General features: G+C 40.9%; 1 protein-coding gene across 1 annotated transcript in view; it reads right to left on the bottom strand.

The window, feature by feature from the left end:
• MTNR1B (melatonin receptor 1B) overlaps positions 1 to 14967 on the bottom strand; it is a 242504-nt gene that overhangs the window by 32545 nt on the left and 194992 nt on the right. The gene's annotated exons all lie outside the window — the stretch shown is intronic.

Genomic DNA, 14967 nt, shown 5'->3' on the forward strand with positions numbered 1-14967 from the left:
ATCTCTCTCTCATTTGGTGCCCAATTATTTTCTCCCCCCTCTCTCTCTCTCCTTCCACAAAGTCTGCTCTCTTTACTCTTTGAAATGCAATACAGCAATTTCTTCTTCATTCATGAAAAACAATGACAATGGCAACTAATTCACTTCTCTGCCATTTAGAAGCCTTTATAATCAGAGCAACAGCAAGATAGTGAAGTGACTGAGTTGAATGGTAATCAGTGCAGGAACACAGTTAGCACAGCTTCAGGCATTGCAGGCAGATAAACCCTTCTAAATACAATTTTTCTCCTCTATACTTATCACCTTTTTCAATTCGCGCAATGTGCCTGAACGTAATCTGGAGTTTTCAGGAAAAGGTAAAAAATATATATATTTGATGACAAGTTAATTAGTTGAGTAAAATTACCTGAAATTGAACAATGAGCTGTAATGAAATACCGAAATGCATGCGCAATGATATAATGACAGATTCTTGTAGTACACAGCTTGCTGAACTGAAGAAAGGTTTATGCATGTGGATGTCTTTTTCAAAGCATCTTATCAGCCTTTGAGAGAATTCTGCACCTTAAAGGGAATTTGCCAGGACTAATCCCAGTGGCTGCATTTTTATTTTTTTAAATACCGGTACGTTTTGAAACAGCTTGGCTCAGTATACTGTATATACAGTATACTGGCGTATAAGACTACTTTTTATACTTAAAAATATACCCCAAAAATTGGGGGTCGTCTTATACGCGGGGTATAAAATGTGAACCTTGATTTTGTTTGGGTCAAGCTGCCTGGATGTGCGGTATATACAGTATACTGAGCCAAGCTGTTTCAAAACGTACCGGTACGTCCCTACGGTAATCAGCCCGCTGGATGCATGTATGTACGGTAGCTGCGGCTACATACAGTATACACTGGGCCAATCACGGCGAGCGATGTATTCTACTAAAGAATACAAAGCCTGCTCGGATTGGCTGAGTTAGAGAGGTGGGCTGATGATGTCACAACCTCAGCCAATCCGAGCAGGCTTTGTATTCATTAGTAGAATACATCACTCGCTGTGATTGGCCCAGTGTATACTGTATGTAGCCGCAGCTACCGTACATACATGCATCCAGCGGGCTGATTACAGTAGGGATGTACCGGTACGTTTTGAAACCGCTTGGCTCAGCGCAGTATACTGTATATACCGCACATCCAGCGGACTGACAGATTAATCTGTCATAGGGACATTTGTCTTGAGCCAGCTTGGCTCAGCGCGGTATACTGTATGTACATTACCGCACATCCAGCGGGCTGTATATATACTGTATGCTGTATGTAGCCGAAGCTACCGTATTACCGCACATCCAGCGGGCTGTATATATACTGTATACTGTATGTAACCGAAGCTACCGTATTACCGCACATCCAGCGGGCTGTATATATACTGTATGCTGTATGTAGCCAAAGCTACCGTATTACCGCACATCCAGCGGTAACCATCTGATTTGGAATTTGATCCATATGATGACTGTCTTACAAATGTATCACAAGATGTCATTCATGAACATATGATGTCAGAGGATGAACATGAGGATTTTGAAGGATTTTAAGTACCGGTAAGTCATAACCATTTCAATTAAAAAATCTGATGTTTTTAAATGGTGTTGCCTCAGAAAGGGGGGGGGGTAGTCTTATACGGCGAGTATAGCCCAAAACCTATGTTTTAACTGGAAAAATAGGGGGTCGTCTTATACACCCAGTCGCCTTATACGCCGGAAAATACGGTAGTTCCCGCACTCCCTCCTGTTTGAAAATAAACTTATAGAAGCAGTGCTCACCTACCCTAACGTTGCCTCAAGAATTTTCATCCGTGGGCCAGAGCATGTCCTCTTGTGGGTTAAATGTCACTAAATGTCATTCAATTGATTTCACTGTTCAACAGGTAAAAAGTTTTGGGCATAAAATTAGCTAATCTTACATAATTTTGGGGTGCTGAAAACGAAAATGACCCTAAAAAATGTTGATTGGCTCTAGTTTCCATGATATATTCACCCATCTAATGACGTAAGCCATTCAAAATTATGATGGAACTTCAGCTGCATATTGCGCAATTGATACTGGTGACCAATAGAAAATTGCATGCATACTGAGATGATGCAATATTAGCCTTTAATTGCATCACTTCACTGCATAAAAGCTGCAGTATCTGTAGCTGATTGTAGTTCGACAGCGTCTTTACATTTCGTTTTATGCTTATATAGGCTACTCAGTAATGCCTCGAACTTGTGTGAATAAAGCAGATAATTTCTGCTATATCTGCGGTGAAATAACTTTTATCTCACAAAAAAGGAGGATAACAGGAATGATTAAGAAAGCCTACAACTTGTATTTTGGCTGCAAGATAGGAGACCAGGACAAGAGCTGGGCACCACATATATGCTGCAATTCTTGTGGGACGGCACTGGAGCAATGGTTGAATGGAAAAAAGGCATCTATGCCTTTCGCTGTGCCAATGATTTGGAGAGAGCCAACAGATCATGTTAGTAATTGTTACTTTTGTATGGTGCCTCCAATTGTAAAAGGGCTAAATAAGAAGAAAAAGTTATCTGTGCACTATCCAAATATTCCATCGGCAATACGTCCAGTTCCTCATGGAGAGGGGCTACCAATTCCTAAAGCACCAGAATCCTTCGTGGTTGAGTCAAGTGAGGAAGAACCTGAAGCGTGTAGTCACGTGCAGTTGTAAGAGATAGCCCTTTCCTCGAATACAAGAGAAAAGCCAAGAGAAGCAAAACCGACACAAACTGAAGACAAAACTAGTGAGAATCCTAAGTATTAAAATGATTCAACTTAGCTTATGGCTATAATTTTTCTTGGTAATCCTATGCAATATATTATGCCATTTAGGCTTTGTTATGTAGTCAATATCACTTGCTTTATATTTGTGGAAAGACATCTATCTATATAATTATTGTGCATTGTAGTCATTATGCCTATAGTAGAAAACTTTCCGTTTACAGAAAAACTAGAGCCAATTGACAAATTTCATTGTTATATTTGAACTCAGAATGTGAAATTCATTAAGAAATGGATCCTTTTGTTTCCAAAACTGGCAAAAAATAAAAATTTGTTGAACAGTGTTTCCTGTAAAAACAGCTACCAAGAACATACCCCCAGGAAAGTATCATCAAGCTGCCCTGGATTTATGATGCCCTGGATCTAGGATGCTAGAGTGATGCCCTTCACCCTCCTGTTTACAAATAAGCAGTACTTACCTACTCTGGTGCTGCCCCATGCATCCTCCTCCATAGTTCAAAGTCCATCCTCTTCTGGGTGCCTGCCACCCCATCCTGTTTTCCTTGCAGTATTGTAGCATTGCCCCATGCCTCCTCCTCCATGGCACAGCGCCTGTCCCCTTGAAGGCTAAATAACGTCCAGTGTCATTCAACCCATTTCCTGTAAGAACAGGGTGTCAAGAACACTCAAGCTGCCCTGGATGCACAGGATAATGCTACAGAGGTGCCCCCCCATCCCTTCCTGTTTGAAAATAAAGTTTTTCAAGCAGTACTCACTCCTGCGCTGCCCCATGCATCCTCCTCCATGGTCCAGAGCCTGTCCTCTTTAGGTTCAATGACACCCATTGTCATTCAGCTCATTTCCTGGTGTCAAGGACTGGGAGGTATCAGCAAGCTTCCCTGATTCTTGTTATACTGAGGTATCAAAGACACACCTCCGTGGAGGCATGATCAAGTTTCCTGGATTCATAGGAGAATAGTAATCTCTTCACGTCTGCCCATAGTCTATAGATGGCGGATGGGAAGTTTTGCCAATGCAGGTTAACGTACCTGTATGTCAGCCCACATCAGCAGCTCCTGCGAGGAGTACACACCCAGGACCTTGGTGACTGGTATGTCACACAGACACAGCAGATCACATTACAGCTGTATTCGAGTGATCACATGGTGTGTTGCCATGTGATTGCTGTGTCCAATCACAGCAATCACATAGTAAATAGTAGAAACTGAAACTAAAGATCAGACATGTCAAGCTGCCTCTACACTCAAAGACTGCTGCTGTTTAGAAGCGTTTTTTTCAAGATAAGCACAGGAGAACCTCCCAAATGCACAGAATGCACTGAAAATTGGTAAATTATTAACTATTTGAGACTGTTTCAGAGAAATACAGAGAGTAGAAGTAGAGACAGCAGTATGTGTTGAGATTAGCTTAGGAGTGAGTTGCTCATTAACATTTCTTTTGTTTCCAAGGGTGGGAAAGGTGTCTGGTGGAATGAATTATGAAGGCCACCTAGCAGGGGTGTGAATGAGGAATTTGAGGTGTGAATGGTCATTAACATATCTTTTGTTTCCAAGGGTGGGAGAGGTCTGAGGTGTGAATTGGCCATTACAATATGTGACAAGCTTGGTAGGAACATCCTGTGTTCAGTGTTTTGTCCATTTGAGTACCTTGAAAACACTTTGTATGCATTTTTCATGATGACAAAAGGCTCTGGACAGCATCAGAAACTAGGAGAGTTAAAAAAAAATTTAAAATGCAAACACTTATAAGCTCTATTTTCCACTTTTAGCCAAGTTTACCGCGTTTACAAGCGTTTTGCATTTGAAACAATAAAATCGACTGGTGAACGCATTTTCTGCGTTCAAAAAGAGATTGTAAATTCAAATGTCTGTAAACGACTGTAAATGAAGATGTGTACATGGACACAGGAAAACATTAGGGTGAGTTCAGGGGCTGATGAAAAAAAACGCTGAACAGCTCCTGAATGTCAGTTTATCAGCTGCAGTGTACATGAGCCCTAATACTGGGATGCCATTAAAGTTCATGTGCATGCAAAGGCACGCGTCCCAATACTATTGGCAATATAGTGTATATCCCATAGTTTGTAGACTCTGTAGCTTTCACACAGACTAAATACTATACACTGTTTTGGCCTAAATTTATGAAGAAAAATTATTTGCAAAATTTTATAAGAAAAACTAAGAAAAAAAAATATTTTTTTCATTTACCGTATTTTTCACTCCATAAGATGCACCTAGGTTTTAGAGAAGGAAAACAAGAAAAAAAAATATTCTGAACCAAGACTACAGAGATAGTACAGGAGATGAGCAGAGACTACAGACGTAGTACAGGAGATGAGCAGAGACTGCAGACATAGTACAGAAGATGAGCAAAAACTACAGACATAGTATAGGAGATGAGCAGAGATTGCAGGCATAATACAGGAGATGAGCAGAGGCTGCGGACACAGTACAGAAGACGACCAGAGACTGTGGACATAGTACAGGACATAACCAGAGACTGCAGATACAGTACAGAAGATGACCAGAGACTGCGGACATAGTACAGGAGATGACCAGAGACTGCAGACACAGTACAGGAGATGACCAGAGACTGCGGACATAGTACAAGGGATGACCAGAGACTGCGGACATAGTCCATTAGATGACCAGAGACTGCGGACACAGTACAGGATATGACCAGATACTGCAGACACAGTACAGGAGATGACCAGAGACTGCAGACATAGTACAGGAGATGACCAGAGACTGCAGACATAGTACAGGAGATGACCAGAGACGGTGGACATAGTACAGGGGATGACCAGAGACTACAGGCATAGTACTGGAGATGACCAGAGACTGCGGACATATTACAGGGGATGACCAGAGACTGCAGACATAGTACTTGAGATGACCAGAGACTGCAGACATAGTACAGGAGATGACCAGAGACGGTGGACATAGTACAGGGGATGACCAGAGACTACAGGCATAGTACTGGAGATGACCAGAGACTGCGGACATATTACAGGGGATGACCAGAGACTGCAGACATAGTACATGAGATGACCAGAGACTGTGGACATAGTACAGGGGATGACCAGAGACGGCGGACATAGTACAGAAGATGACCACAGACTACAGGCATAGTACTGGAGATGACCAGAGACTGCGGACATATTACAGGGGATGACCAGAGATGGCGGACATAGTACAGAGATGACCAGAGACTGCGGACACAGTACAGGAGATGACCAGAGACGGCGGACATAGTACAGGAGATGACCAGAGACTACGGACATAGTACAGGGGATGACCAGAGACTATGGACATAGTACATGAGATGACCAGAGACTGCGGACACAGTACATGAGATGACCAGAGACTGCGGACACAGTACATGAGATGACCAGAGACTGCGGACATAGTATAGGAGATGACCAGAGACTGCGGACATAGTACAGTAGATGACCAGAGACTGCGGACATAGTACTGGAGATGACCAGAGACTGCGGACACAGTACAGGAGATGACCAAAGACTGCAGGCATAGTACTGGAGATGACCAGAGACTGCGGACATATTACAGGAGATGGCCAGAGACTGCAGACATAGTACAGGAGATGACCAGAGACTGCGGACATATTATAGGAGATGACCAGAGACTGCGGACATATTACAGGGGATGAACAGAGTTCTTTCAGCAATGCACAGATGTACAGTTTGTGAAAAGCAGCTCAGGATTTGGTATAACAGTCCACAGGCAGTCTATGGGGGGGAAGGACATACCTGGCCAGCATTGCTCAGCATCCTCTGAGGTCCTTGGGGCGGGGCTCCCACTCACATCACAACTTCTACTACAGCAGATCCCTCTTGAGCATACAGGCTGCATGGGGCGGGGTCAGTGGAGCTTATGGACCTGGCCCCGCCCCCTCCCTGCTGACTGGCCCGGTATTATAATGCAGCAGGGGGAGGGGGAATGCCTGGTCAATATTCGCTCCATAAGACGCCCAGACATTTTTCCCCATTTTTTGGGGGAAAAAAGTGAATCTTAAGGAGAGAAAATACTGTATATAGAAAAATATTTTAAAAAGTTGTCTCAAAAAATTATGAAAATTTCCAAACATACAGTTGTGCTCAAAAGTTTGCACACCCTGGCAGAATAATAATATTTTGGCATTTATATTGAAAATATGACTAATCGTGCAAAAAAAAAAAAAATTTCATTTAAGGATAGTGATCATATGAAGCCATTTATTGTTACATAGTTAGTCTGGCTGAAAAAAGACAAAAGTCCATCCAGTTCAACCATAACAAAAAAAAAGCTATAATCCTATACCCACAGTTGATCCAGAGAAAGGCAAAAAACCCAGCAAAGCATGATCCAATTTGCTCCTGCAGAGAAAAAAATTCCTTCCTGATCCCCCGAGAGGCAATCGGATATTCCCTGGATCAACTTTACCTATAAATGTTAGTATCCAGTTATATTCTGTGTATCTAAGAAACAATCCAGGACTTTTTTAAAGCAATCCACTGAGCTGGCCAGAACCAACTCTTGAGGGAGTCTATTCCACATTTTCACAGCTCTTACTGTGAAGAAACATTTCCGTGTTTGGAGATTAAATCTCTTTTCCTCCAGATGTAAAGAGTGCCCCCTTGTCCTCTGTGATGACCTCAGGGTGAATAGCTCTACACCGAGTTCACTATATGAACCACTGATGTATTTATACATGTTGATCATATCCCCCCTTAATCTCCTCTTTTCAAGAGAGAATACATTCAGTTCCTCTAATCTTTCCTCATAGCTGAGCTCCTCCATGCCTCTTATCAGTTTGGTTGCCCTTCTCTGTACTTTCTCCAGTTCCCCAATGTTCTTTTTGTGAAGTGGTGCCCAAAACTGAACTGCATATTCCAGATGAGGTGTTACTAATGATTTGTACCGGGGTAATATGATATCTCTCTCTGGAGTCTATACCTCTTTTAATACAAGAGAGGATTTTGCTCACTTTAGAAACCGCAGCTTGGCATTGCATGCCATTATTAAGCTTGTGATCTACCAGAACTCCCAGATCCTTCTCCACCATTGATTCCCCCAGTTGTACCCCCCTAGTATGTATGATGCATGCATATTCTTAGCCCCCAAGTGCAGAACCTTACATTTATCAACATTAAACCTCATTTGCCACATAGTTGCCCAATAAACAGTGCATTGAGGTCGGCTTGTAAATTGGAGACATCCTGTAAGGACGTTATTCCACTGCACAGCTTGGTGTCATCTGCAAAGACTGAAATGGGATTTATAATCCCAGACCCTATATTGTTTATAAATATATTAAAAAGTAAGGGTCCTATTTTTAAATATAGGTACCACATTGGCCTAATGCCAATCCAGTGGTACTATGTCAGTAATTAAAGAGTCCCTAAAAATTAGAAACAATGGCTTTGAAATGACAGAGCTCAATTATTTAAGGACCCGTGGGTGTATGCCCTCCGGTCCAGGTGCTTTATTCACCTTAATGCAGGCCATAGATGGGTTGAAAATCGGCCGATTTTTCGGCCGAAAATAAAATCGGCCGATTTTCGGATCGTTAGTGGGCTATTTGTTCGGTCGTTTTTTTCGGGATTTTGGCAGATTTTTTTTATCAGTAAAGTTAGAAAAAAATCGTCTGATTTTGCCGATCGGCCGATTTTCTCGGCAATGATGGGCAAATCGGCCGATTTTTTACCGATAAAAAATCTGCGCATGAGCAGTGACCTGCAAGAGGAAGACAAAAAGAAGAAAAAGAAGAAGAGAAAGAGGAAGAAGAAGAGGATGAAGAAGAAGATGAGGATGATGATGATGAAGAAGAAGAGGATGATGATGATGAAGAAGAAGAGGAGGATGATGAAGAAGAAGAAAAGGATGATGATGAAGGAGAAGAAGAAGAAGAGGATGATGAAGAAGAGGAAGAAGAGGATGATGATGATGATGAAGAAGAAGAAGAAGAGGATGATGATGAAGAAGAGGAAGAAGAAGAGGATGATGATGATGAAGAAGAAGAAGAAGAAGAGGATGATGATGATGATGAAGAAGAAGAAGAAGAAGAAGAAGAGGAGGATGATGATGAAGAAGAGGAAGAAGAAGGGGATGATGATGAAGAAGAGGGTGATGAAGAAGAAGAAGAAGAGGATGATGATGAAGAGGATGATGATGATGATGATGAAGAAGAAGAGGATGATGATGATGATGAAGAAGAAGAGGATGATGATGATGATGAAGAAGAGGATGATGATGATGAAGAAGAAGAGGATGATGATGAAGAAGCAGAAAAAGAAGAAGAAGAGGATGATGATGAAGAAGCAGAAAAAGAAGAAGAAGAGGATGATGAAGAAGAAGAAGAAGAAGAAGAAGAGGATTTTTTACCGATAAAAAATCTGCGCATGAGCAGTGACCTGCAAGACGAAGACAAAAAGAAGGAAAAGCAGAAGAGGAAGAGGAAGAAGAAGAAGTAGAAGAAGATGAGGATGATGATGAAAAAGAAGAAGAAGAAGAAGAAGAGGATGATGATGAAGAAGAAGAGGATGATGATGAAGAAGAAGAAGAGGATGATGATGATGAAGAAGAAGAAGAAGAAGAGGAGGATGATGATGAAGAAGAAGAGGGATGAAAAATAAGAGGAATTCCAGTCCGGCAAAAAGTGTCCCTGCAGAAAGCTCTGATATTTCTTTGACAGTTCCTTGACATTTACAGCGGTTGCAACATTGTATCTATTTGTTTCCGAATAAAAACATCTGTATCCTAAATGGATACAAATAGATACAATGTTGCAACCACTATAAATGTCAAGGAACTGTCAAAGAAATAGCGGAGCTCTCTGCAGGGACACTTTTTGCCGGCTGTAGACGGGATGAAAATCGGCCGATTTTTTTTACCATTGCTGGTAACGTCGGCCGCTTGAACAACCGATTTTTCTCGGCCGTTTTTCTCCCCGTCTAAGACCTGCATTATACTGTCTAAATATTTCTGGATCATATTAATTATGAGCCAATGTGGATCATCTGGAGCTGTGTAAATACCATGCCCATTATGAACAAGAGCTCCCCCATGGTCCTGTGTATACACAGAGCTGAAGAAGGTATTTAATAAATCTGCCTTCTCTTTGTCGCCAGTCACCAACTCTAGATTTTGTAAAGGGCCTACATGCTTGGACCGGACCTTTTTACACATTAATATATTTGAAGAATTTGTGGGGTTGGTCCTGCTATCTTTTGCAATCTGTCATTCGTTTTCAATCTTTGCTGTTATATTGTTTGTAATGTTTAAAAAATGATAGCTTTCCTTCAATTTTATATTTAATAAAAGCTCTTTTCTTATTATCTATAGCTTTTTTAACTTTGGCCGTAAGTCAGATAGGTTTGATTGTTAGCCTTTTAAACTTGTTGCCCATGGGAATATATTTTGCAGTGTGTTCACATACAGTCTTTTTGCAGAACTCCCATTTCTGTGTTGTGTTCATCGATGCCAATATTCCCTCCCAGTCTAAGTCTTGGAGAGCAGCTCTCAGCCATGGAAAATTAGCTCTCTTAAAGTTGAGTGTTTTCATTTTTCCTGTATGTGCTTGATGTTTACAGCTAACAATAAATGAAATCATGTTATTGTCACTGCTACCCAGATGTTCTTTTATATGGACATTTGTAATAAGCTCTGCATGGTTTGAGATTACCAGGTCCAGCAGAGCATCATTCCTAGTTGGGCCTCTATGAACTGTACCATAAAATTGTCCTGTAGTAGGTTTATAAACGTTTGCCCTTTAACTGTTCCTGCAGTGTCATTACTCCAGTGAATTTTCGAGTAGTTAAAATCCCCCTTTATTCTCACTGTCCCAGTCCTTGCAGCCCTTTTGATCTGTGCAAGGAGCTGATTCTCCACCTCCTTATTAACACTGGGAGGCCTATAACAAACTGCAATGATTACCTTTGTAGTACGCACCCCCATGTGCAGTTCCAGCCATAAGGCTTCAGCCTCATCACATTCTCCATCAACGAGGTCCTCTTTCACACTTGCTCACATAGAGATCACTTCTCACATAGAGACAGGCACCACCATCTTTCCTATTTAGCCTGTCTCTCTGAAAGAGAACATAGCCAGGAATATTAATGGCCCAGTCATGTGAAGAATGAAGCCAAGATTCAGCAATACCAATTAAATCATAGTTCTGTTCATGCACCAAAGCTTCCAACTCACTTGTTTTGCTTGTGCTTGTGCACACGTATTTTGCGCATTTTTTATTTTCATACAAATGGTACCAATTCCAATGGTTGTTTGTAACATGAGAACCTTCTTATCATCTGTTATAACCCTTCTCTCATCTTTCTCCATTCCACCCACCAATAAGGACTGACCCCTGTCTGATCTGCCTACCCCATTATAATCTAATAATAATGGATCTCCCTCCTCCCTTGATCCTATTTTAAATACTCCTCCAGCCTCCCCATAAACCTCTCCCCCAGCACAGCAGATCCTTTTCCATTTAGGTGCAAACCATCTCTAGCAGGTATAGGTTGCACCCCAATGAAAAGGCAGCCCAGTGCTATAGAATTCCAAATCCTTCCCTCTTACACCAGGTCTTTAGCCATGCATTGAGTTCTCTAATCTCCCCCTGTCTTTCCTGAGTTGAGCATGGCACAGTTAATATTTCAGAGAATATCACCTTGGAGGTCCTTCTCTTCAACTTGCAGCCTAGTTCTTTAAATTGATTCTTAAGGAGCCTCCACCTTACACTACAAAGTTTTTTGGCTCCTTTTTAAATTGTAATGAAAGCAAAAATCACCCAAATGGCCCTTATTAAAAGCTTACATGCCCTGGAATATTTGGCCTTGATACAGACACACAAGGTGACACACACAGGTTACAATGGCAATTAAAGGTTAATTTCCCACATCTGTGGCTTTTTAAATTGCAATTAGTGTCAGTGTATAAATAGTCAATGAGTTTGTTATCTCTCACCTGGATACATTGAGCAGGCTAGATATAGAACCATGAGGAGCTGAAGAGAAACACCCACGTAACAAGAAAATGGAACTTTGTATAGATGGAAAAGGATGTAAAAAGATATTCAAAGCCTTGAATATGCCAGTCAGTAATGTTCAATCACTTATTAACCATTTCAATACCAGGCAATTTTACACCTTCGTGCCCAGGCCATTTTTCACATTTCAGCGCTCTCACACTTTGAATGACAATTGCGCGGTCATACAACATTGTACCCACACTAAAGTGTTATCATTTTCTTCACACAACTAGAGCTTTCTTTTGGTGGTATTTAATCACCGCTGGGGTTTTTATTTTTTGCTAAATTAACAAAAAAAGACCAAACATTTTGAAAAAAAACATGTTTTTCTTTGTTTCTGTTATAAAAGTTTACAAATAAATAATCGTTCTACATAAATTTAGGCCGAGATGTATTCTGCTACATGTCTTTGGTGAAAATAACCCAAATTAGGATGTATTATTTAGTTTGTAGGAAAGTTATAGAGTTCACAAACTATGGTATAGATCTGAAAATTGATCAATCCTGAAGTACTGACAGACATTTCTAATTTCTTGAGGTCCAAGAATGTCATAATAGTACAGATATCCCCAAATGACCCCAAGTAGACAGTCCGACGTACTTCATAAGAGGCATGGCAAGTTTTTTGAAGTTGTATTTTATTTGTCATAATTTTTCGGAAAATGAAAAAATTAAAAAAATTATTTTCACTATTTGTTTTTTTTTACATACTGTCACCAGTGCAATACAGCGTCATCATATAACAGGCATGGTGGTGAACAGGGACACTGACTGGTGACAGTATGAAAAAAAAAATCTATTTTTTTTTATTTTTTTTTTTTTTTATTATTTTTAATTTTTTTTTTTTTATTTTTTATTTTTTTAAGATTTTTTTTCATATTTTACTATGACCAAAGTAGTACAATGCTACCATAGTAACATTGTACTACTTTGGGGAAGTGATCAGTATTTCTTTTTTTTTTTTTACACAATTTGCTTATAGCAAAGAATTACTTTTGACATCAATTCATTTGGGTTTTTTTTTTTTTTTTTTGTGCTTAGCTGTGATTTGGCCACCGCTAATCACATGACATGTGCATGTGACCTGCTGTGACCATTCACAGCTAGGCACTAGTATACAATGGATGGCATGAATGAAGCCATCCATTGTATACAACTGTCATGTGACCTGCTGTGATTGGTCACAGCAGGTCACATGGTACCGGCAACGGGGGCCAGTACTCAGATCTGTCATCGGCCATGTCCGAGGTACACGGCCGGTGACAGATCGCGCTGCTGCGCGGCTCTGCAACCGCGCGAACTGCACATGTGCGGGAGAACGCCAAATGGCATACACCCCGGAAAGCTAAACCATTTTTGCGGCCGCCAAACGGCTATAGGCCGGGCGGCTAATGGTTAAGAGTGGAAATTTTGGGGATCTCTTGGTACCAGGCCAGTGTCAGGTAGACCAAGAAAGATTGCAGCAACACCTGCCAGAAGAATTGTTCTGGATACAAAGAAAAACCCACAGGTAACCTCAGGAGAAATACAAGCTTCTCTGGAAAAAGATGGTGTGGTTGTTTGAAGAAGCACAATACGACGATACTTGAACAAAAATGAGTTGAATGGTTGAGTTGCCAAAAAGAGGCCTTTACAGCATCAACGTCACAAAAAAGTCTAGTCACAAGGCTTCTTTCTGCCAATCATACCCTGCAGCTCAGTTTTATTCAAGTATTGTCATATTATGTTCCTTCAAACAACCACACCATCTTTTTCCAGAGCAGCCTGTATTTCTCCTGAGGTTACCTGTGGATTTTTCTATTGTTATGATTTAAAAAGGAGCCAAACAACTATGTGATAATAAATGGCTTCATATGATCTCTATCCTTAAAAAAAGAGACAGTTTTTTTGGCATGATAAGTCATATTTTCAATATCAATGCCAACATATTATGATTTTTTGCCAGGGTATGCAAACCTTTGAGCATAACTGCATTTAAATGCTGTAATGATTTTTCAGTGCTGTAACTCACACTGAGCGTCTACCTGTGCTCAGGTACAGTAGTTTAGCTGTGTTTAAAGTAAATAAATTTCTGTGTATACAGGTACCAATTAGAAACTTTAAAACACATGTAAACTTTAGCTCTTTTACTGCCACTGCCGCATGCTATACCTCCGTGGCATGCGGGAGTTTTAAACACACTTTCAGAGGCTGTGTGTGTAAATCTGGCAAGCCAACTGTCAGCTGTCAGATGGAGGCTGCATGGACACCAGATCACTTCCACATTCCACCCCTCTGTAAGTGCCAGCTCTCCTCCGCGTGCACCCCTGCCATGACAGCGAACCCATGATCAGTATGGCAAGTGCCATTGGGAACAATGGAGGGAAACCAGCAAGCAGGCATTTGCTGATCTTCTCTTCCTGCTAATGACCTGGAAGTGAAAATGTCACTTCCGTGTCCTGCTGTCATTTTCCTCAGCCAGTATGGAAGAAGCAAGTGGAGCACGATCCAGAAAAGTAAAGTTTAGTGAAAAAAAATTAAAAAGTGTAAAAAAACTTACACCCAAGCACTTAACCCCCCTACATGCATATAAAATCATAAATACAAGTGTTGGGGACGCCTACACATGAAAACATTGATTTCAATACACGTTTCATATTAACATGCATGCTGGAGTGCTGGAGTCACAGCAATAATTATAGGACCATTATTTACAGTTGATGCTAAAGTGATGACCTGTAGGAGCTTTTAAAGTTTTGCCTTGGGAGAATATATGGTGCCGCAGTTGTCTTGATGGGTGCATGTAATTTTAAGCCTTGATATGTTAGGTATCTATTTACTTTGCCCAACCTCATTTTTTATAGTTTACCAAAATACTGTGTAATATATTGCATTTGAGTGTCCTAAAATTAACTTGCTTTTCATAAACCTTTGCACTAATATCGTTGTGACATAAAATAACTGCTATTCCTCGATCTCTTTGAATTATCCCTACGCCCTGTCCCCCCCTTTTTTTTTCCTTTCTCTCCTTACCCCTTCTTTCTGCCCCTATCCCCCTTTTAGTCACCTCCTGCCTGCGACTATTCCCACCTCTCCCTCTTTCTGTTATCTTCCTATTTGTCTTCCTTCCCCATTAGCTCACGCTATCATCTGCACTTTTTCACTCAC

The sequence above is a fragment of the Staurois parvus genome, unplaced genomic scaffold (genome assembly GCF_062004578.1).
Source record: "Staurois parvus isolate SC_StPar_1 unplaced genomic scaffold, SC_StPar_1.0 ptg000027l, whole genome shotgun sequence".
NCBI classification, from domain to species: Eukaryota; Metazoa; Chordata; class Amphibia; order Anura; family Ranidae; genus Staurois; species Staurois parvus.